The sequence below is a fragment of the Jaculus jaculus genome, chromosome 7, assembly GCF_020740685.1.
Source record: "Jaculus jaculus isolate mJacJac1 chromosome 7, mJacJac1.mat.Y.cur, whole genome shotgun sequence".
Lineage (NCBI taxonomy): Eukaryota > Metazoa > Chordata > Mammalia > Rodentia > Dipodidae > Jaculus > Jaculus jaculus.
Window position 1 is genome coordinate 83,996,638 of NC_059108.1, and position 7,044 is coordinate 84,003,681.

General features: G+C 45.4%; 1 pseudogene; it reads right to left on the reverse strand.

The window, feature by feature from the left end:
* Positions 1 to 3,512: 3,512 nt before the first annotated feature.
* Positions 3,513 to 4,815, reverse strand: LOC101597124 (annotated as a pseudogene).
* Between the last annotated feature and the right edge of the window lie 2,229 nt (positions 4,816 to 7,044).

Genomic DNA, 7,044 nt, shown 5'->3' on the forward strand with positions numbered 1-7,044 from the left:
ACACACCTAAGTAGGGCTGGACTACAAGATCCACCCCAGTGACACTTCCTCCCCAGTTAGGCTCTGTGGTGGTTTGATTCAGGTCTCCACCATAAACTTAGGTGATCTGAATGCTAGTTCCTCAGCTGATGGCAATTTAGGAATTAAAGCTTTCTGGAAGCAGTGGAGCCAGCTTCCTCTTGCCAGTGTTTGGCACACTCTCCTGTTGGTCTTGTGCATCTGATGTTAGCAGGAGGTAATGGCCACCCACTGCTCATGCCATCATTTTTTATTGCCATCATGGAGTTTCCCCTTGAGTCTGTAAGTCAAAATAAACCTTTTATTCCACAAACTGCTCTTAGAAGTGTGTTTTCTGCCAGCAATGTGAGCCTAACTGCAACAGGCTCCACCCACTGGAGACTCAAGTTACAACTTCAATCTTAATCAGAATTCCTGAGGGTACAGGGGGCATGCATTCACATTCAAAAAACCACACTGGGCTAAAGGCCAGAACCAGCAAGACCACATTGCTTCTGGAGCCACAGGGAGAATTCATGGGCTGGCGTTGCTGGGAGCTAGAGCTTTCATAAGCCTTGCCTTGTCCCAGCCAGCAGACAGCACTCTGACATCTGGTTCCCCATTATGTCTCCTTTTACATTCCTAGCTTCTTTCCTTTATAAGAATCCTTAAGATGGCATTGGTCCACATGAATAATCCAAGCTTCTCTCCCACCTCATGGTAGTCATGTCAATCATGAGTACACAATTCCTCTTGCCATGCAAAGTGATGTAGTCTAGGGTGCAGGAATTAGGTAATGGATATCTTAAGGTGGGAGACATGGTCCTGCTGCCACACACCTGTTTTGGATGTCAGAAAATAATATACCACTGGTTTCAAAGGATCTTTTTTTTTTTTCAAAGTTAGCTCAGGCTAACCTGGAATTCACTATGTAGTCTCAGGGTAGCCTTGAACTCTTGGCAATCCTCCTACCTCTGCCTCCCAAGTACTGGGATTAAGGCATGCGCCACCATGCTGGACAGGAGGGAATTTTTTTTAAATTATAAAATGCCTAAGAAAAAGGGACAAAAGAAAAACCAAATATTTGGCAAAAATATTGAAACAATCCAATTCAATTTCAACTTGTTCATAATTCCAAAACTAAGGGGAATTAGGAAAGAACAGTGGGTGGTCACATGTCTGAAGACATCTCACTTCATGAGTTTTGGTGTCAGTGAGAACATCTTCCCATCATAGGGTATAAGTAAGCAAGAATTGGTTTAATCATCTTCTCTCACAACTGAATGTGGCCCAACATCTGGTTGTATCAGCCAGAAAGACCTACATAGACCTGGAATTAAGAGTTTGTGGCCCAGGCAGCAAGAGTTGGACAACTTTATCTCTTTAACCAGGGCAAAGATATCAGCAGTTTTCTTACCAAAACCACTTATTCTAGCAGGGCATGGTGGCACAAGCCTTGAATCCTAGCACTTGGAAGGCAGATGTAGAAGGAATGCTATGAGTTTGAGGCCAGCCTGGGACGACAGAGAAAGTTCCAGGTCAGCCCCTGGCCTAGAGTGTGATCCTAGCTCACAAAAATGAAAAAGTCCCCACTTATTCTAAGGGATCTAAGGCACTTTGCCCACCTCCAAGCTTTGAGGTTTATATGCCACCCTCCCCATCATCCCATGAGCCACTTTATGGCTTCTCAATTCCATGGCAACTGGCTGTGTTCCTTACAAACAGGAGTTCTGACCCATGGGGACTGAGTGAATACAAAGCCGGTGTAGAAGTGAAGTGCTCTGGGGCCAGCCAGCCCAGGCTTGGGGTCCTGCACCTGCCACTTTCAACAGTGTAGCTTTGCCCATGTCACTTACCCATTTGAGGTGAAAGGCATTGCTCTGGCCCTAACAAAACAGCCTTAAACAAAATAGCATGTGTCAAGGATGTGGTCTAGTACTTCACACATACTCATAGCTCAGAAGGAACAATTATTATTTTTTTTTAATTTTATTTATTTATTTGAGAGCGACAGACACAGAGAGAAAGACAGATAGAGGGAGAGAGAGAGAATGGGCGCGCCAGGGCTTCCAGCCTCTGCAAACGAACTCCAGACGCGTGCGCCCCCTTGTGCATCTGGCTAACGTGGGACCTGGGGAACCGAGCCTCGAACCAGGGTCCTTAGGCTTCACAGGCAAGCGCTTAACCGCTAAGCCATCTCTCCAGCCCTTTTTATTGTTTTTTAAGCCATAGGGTGAAGACATTGTCAAAGAATGCCAATTGTCCCTAAATACTCATTCTTTTATTTTTTTCTCTTTCTTTGTTTTGGTTTTTCAAAGTAGGGTCTCACTCTAGCTCAGGCTGACCTGAAATTCACTATGTAGTTTCAGGGTGGCCTCCAACTCACAGTGATCCTCCTACCTCTGCCTCCCCAGTGCTGGGATTAAAGGTGTGCACCATTACACCCAGGTTCATTCTTTTTTTTTCTTTTTTCTCCTCATTGGTAACAGAGTCTCCAACTTTAGCTGGTTAAATGGCTCCATGGGATCAAGCCTCCCCTGGCCTCCCTTGAAGTTACATGTCCCTGTGTCTGAGTCTGAGTAATAGAAAAGAAATTGAAGTGAGTAACTCCCAAGATATGTCCTTCAGGAAGGAGGTGTGCTGTGATTCATCCCCTGCTTCTAACAGAAATGCAAATATGATGGCTGAATTTGACAGCTTGATTAAGCCACATGGTAAAAGTCAGGATGTGAACAAACTGTAATCCAGATAGTAGAAATCTCAGAATCACAGAGTCCTCTCCCAAACTCACCAGCTTTCATATGGTTTAAGCCAGTGCATTCCCACCACTCACAGCTGAATCTAACCCTAACACACAGTAGGAAAGTTCTAGTTTATCATTCAATACAGGAATCCCACCAGTATCTGTGGTATTCCCAATGCTGTCATCCCACTTTTGTTTAAATATTTCCCATTGTGAACCCTTCAATACCCACAGGGACCCTCTTCCTAATCTTTTTTTTTTTAGATCCCAATATTTACATTATTCCCCTGATTTACTTCTCTAATATTTTGCTCTAATATATTTAAATCAACTAATAAATACTTAATGAAAGTTAATTTTTGTTTAGACGATTTCCAAATGAGATATGCATACCGCAAGTAGTATATAATGGGTGAGAGGACTTGAAACCAAAGGTAACTCAGCTGTTTCAACCGAGCATATAGATTGTCTGTCTGTCTGTCTATCAATCAATCAATCATCTGGCAGGGTTTAGAGAGGGTGAGGAGGTTGATTATATTCTGATGTTAAGCCAAACACATCTGTATTACTAGATTACAAACATCTCTTCAAACAAAATTCAAAATGAATCCTGATCTTTGGAATCTCTGCCTCTATCTTCCTCTGATTCCCCTCAGGGTTTGCAGGGCTTCTCCAGGAATCAAGAAGTTTTGAGGTCAGAAAACTGAATTTACTGTTGCCTGAGCCTAGAAGGAAAGGCAATGCAGGCACGTTATGTATGAGCTGCCATAACTTACATGCAGCACTGATAGAGAGGGGCAAGAATGCTTCTCTCATCCAGCAAGGGATTCCCAAAGCTTTTGGCATTATGAGAAGGATAAGCATACTAGCGCCTTCATCGTCCTGAAAGCTCCCGTAGTGATGGCAGTCGGCATTGCCAATCAAGTAATCAAAGACAGCAGTATCAATTATGTCCAAGAGGCGTAGGCCTGAGTCATATGGGGAGGTTTTCTTCATAGCTCTCATCATACTTCCACCTGGCCACTTTGCCTTCTCGGTAAGTCCTGCCCCAAGGATGCCTGTGTTTCTGCAGAGGCCACGCGTCTAGAAGCCAAAGTGTGACAGATCCCTCCATTGTGTCTCCATCGGCACAAGCTGGCTCTGTTTCTCGGCAGTAGTAACACTTTCCATAGAAACAAGTGCTATTTCCTACAGTTAGGAAGGTGCTCAAGAGCTGCTCCATGGCAACAGGCTTGATCTCTGTCCGCAGATTAACAAATCTGCCCACTACCAAGGGGGTTCAGCAAAAACCCAAAAGCCTGTCCAAGTGAAAGGCTGCCACCTCTGCATTGTGTAGATCATAAGGGGCATATGGCTTTCCTTCCACCACATAGTCTCGGCTATACAGTTTAGGTTTGAAGACAACTTTCTGTCCTCCTTCAAGTATCAGTAAAGCTTTGAGCTGTGTCCCTTTATAGCCTACATCAGCTTTAATGATTTTATTAGTGGCCATGGCATGCATAATTGCCCCCAGTTCTGGTGTCTCTTCAGGGTACACTTCCCGAGGCACTACCCACTGGGCTGCAATCTCCCAAGGAGACTGCAAGGTATGGTCCAGCTTGGGTGCCAGCTCCACTCGCAAGCCAGTCATCATTCGGTGAAAAGCCCTCTGATCCTCCCGGTTGGCAGCTGATGTATCTAAGTTGTCAATCAGGAAAACTTTGGTGAAGATAAAGATGACAAGGGGTATTGCTAACAGCACAACTCGCTGCTTTAGCTTCATGTTGACCTCTTTTTCTTTTTTTTTTTTTTTTAATTATTTATTTATTTATTTGAGAGCGACAGACACAGAGAGAAAGACAGATAGAGGGAGAGAGAGGGAATGGGCACGCCAGGGCTTCCAGCCTGTGCAAACGAACTCCACATGCGTTTGCCCTCTTGTGCATCTGGCTAACGTGGGACCTGGGGAATCAAGCCTCGAACCGGGGTCCTTAGGCTTCACAGGCAAGCACTTAACCACTAAGCCATCTCTCCAGCCCTTGACCTCTTTTTCTTGTCTCCAGTCCCTCTCTTTCTAGCTTATCAAGGAGAACAAGTGGTGATGTCAGCAAGGAAATTCCATGATGACACATTTCTTCACTGAAGCATCTCCACGATTCCTGTCGGGCCCCAGCCTCGCTCCATAGCCGCCCGCGCCATGCAGTACGTCGCGCCCCGGCCGCGCCCGCCGCCCCCGGGGAGGGGCAGCCCCACGCCGCTCTCACCGCCCAGCCGCCACCGCGCTGCCGCCACTGCCCGCCGCCGGCCGGGCCATTCCCTGGCCACCGCTCCCCGCGCCGAGCCGGCCGCCCCACACGAACACCCCCCCGCCCGCCTTTGCCCTCTTCCTATTCTTAAAAGTTGTTTTTGTTCAGGGGCTGCAGAGATGGCTCAGTGGCACTTGTTTGCAAAGCCTGTTGACCCAGGTTCAAACCCTCCAGTGCCCATATAAAGCTAGATGCATGCATCTGGATTTTGTTGTCAGTAGCAGGAGGCCCTTGACACACCCATTTCCTCCCTTCCCCCCTCTGCCCCCCTCAAATAAATAAATAAAATATTTCTTTAAAAGTTGTTTCTTGGGCTGGAGAGATGGCTTAGCAGTTAAGGCACTTGCCTGCGAAGCCTAAAGACCCATGTTCAACTCTCCAGATCCCACGTAAGCCAGACACACAAGATAACAGAAGTGGACAAGGCTTCACATGCACAAAAGGTGGTGCATGCATCTGGAATTTGATTACAGTGGCTGGAAGCCCTGGTGTGCCAATTCTCTCTCTCTCACTCTTTCTCTCTCACGCTAGCTCTCACAATAAAAAAAAAAAAAAAAAAGGAGGGGCTGGAGAGATGGCTTAGCAGTTAAGCACTTTCCTGTGAAGCCTAAGGACCCCAGTTTGAGGCTCAATTCCCCAGGACCCACATTAGCCAGATGCACAAGGGGGCATACGCATCTGGAGTTCGTTTGCAGTGGCTGGAGGCCCTAGCACACCCATTCTCTCTCTCTCTCTCTCTCTCTCTCTCTCTCTGTCTTTTTCTCTCTGTCTGTTGCTCTCAAATAAATCAAAATAAACAAAAATAATTTTTTAAAAAGAAAAGTACTTTACCATTCAGAGCTGCTGTTGCTCCTGTATAACCTGAGGGACACTAACTACCTGCATGGTTTGCTGTGTAAATGCCATGCCCAAAGCCAAGAGCATAGCTGAGGTGTACATAACTGTTGGTCTCATCTATGCACATGACTAGGTTAAAAAAAAAAAAAAAAAGCCAGTCAGTTGTGCTGGACGCAAAAAAAAAAAAAAAAAAAAAGTTGTTTCTGTGTTATTCACATAAAAATTCACCATTATAGAAAATAGATAATACAAATAGTGCATTTTAAAATTAAAAAAAAATCCCTTCATCATTCCATGGGTTTGTCCTGAACTAACCATGGTCAAAGCCTAGTGTGCACATTTCTAGTCCCCTCTCAATGCAGTCACATATATCAACAGCACTCAACAACTCATTAGGTAAGGGAACAGTGGGGTGAGGAGACAGAGGAGGGAAAGAAGGAAATCCAGGATGAAGCTTGAAGGAGGGAGAAGAGAAGACAGAATAAGCCCAGTTCTAGACAGTTTCATCTCATAAATTGGCATAAACCACAGAATGTCCTGGAGCTTCAAGGAGAGGAATGAGCTGTGTAAATGAGACAATAACTAGATCACAGATGAGAATATAAAAGACATCCAAGCATCAGTAGGGAGTTGGCTCAGTGGTTAAGAGAGCTTGTCTCTTGAGCCTGAGGACCCTTGGGCAGGAGACCACCAAGTTTGACTCTCCAGAACCCATGTTAACAGCTGGGTATGGCCACACACATCTGTAACCCCAGACTGCCGGGAGGTGGACAGTAAGAGAAGTACACCGGATGTTCTCCGGCTTTTGCACACACACACATGGGTACACTGCACACACACACGTGTATACACCACATTACACACACCAGACACACCATGCCACACACATACTCTATACGTACACATGCAATTATATATATCAGAGCAGTGAGAGGGAGGAGAAGAGGGTCCAGAGGCAGTTCTGTGAGGAACTTAGAAGGAATGAGAGAAAAGGCAGCTAAAACAGAAAGCAAATAGGTAATGGGGAGATTTCCTTAAAATGAACTTCATGAATTTACAATACTGCAGTAGTAGTTAAGTGGGGAAAAAAAAAACAGCTTCAAGTTCAGGAAACAACTCATGAGTACATAAATGAATAACATTAAGTTTTGAGAATAGCTGTTTCCCCAAGCAGCAAGGGTA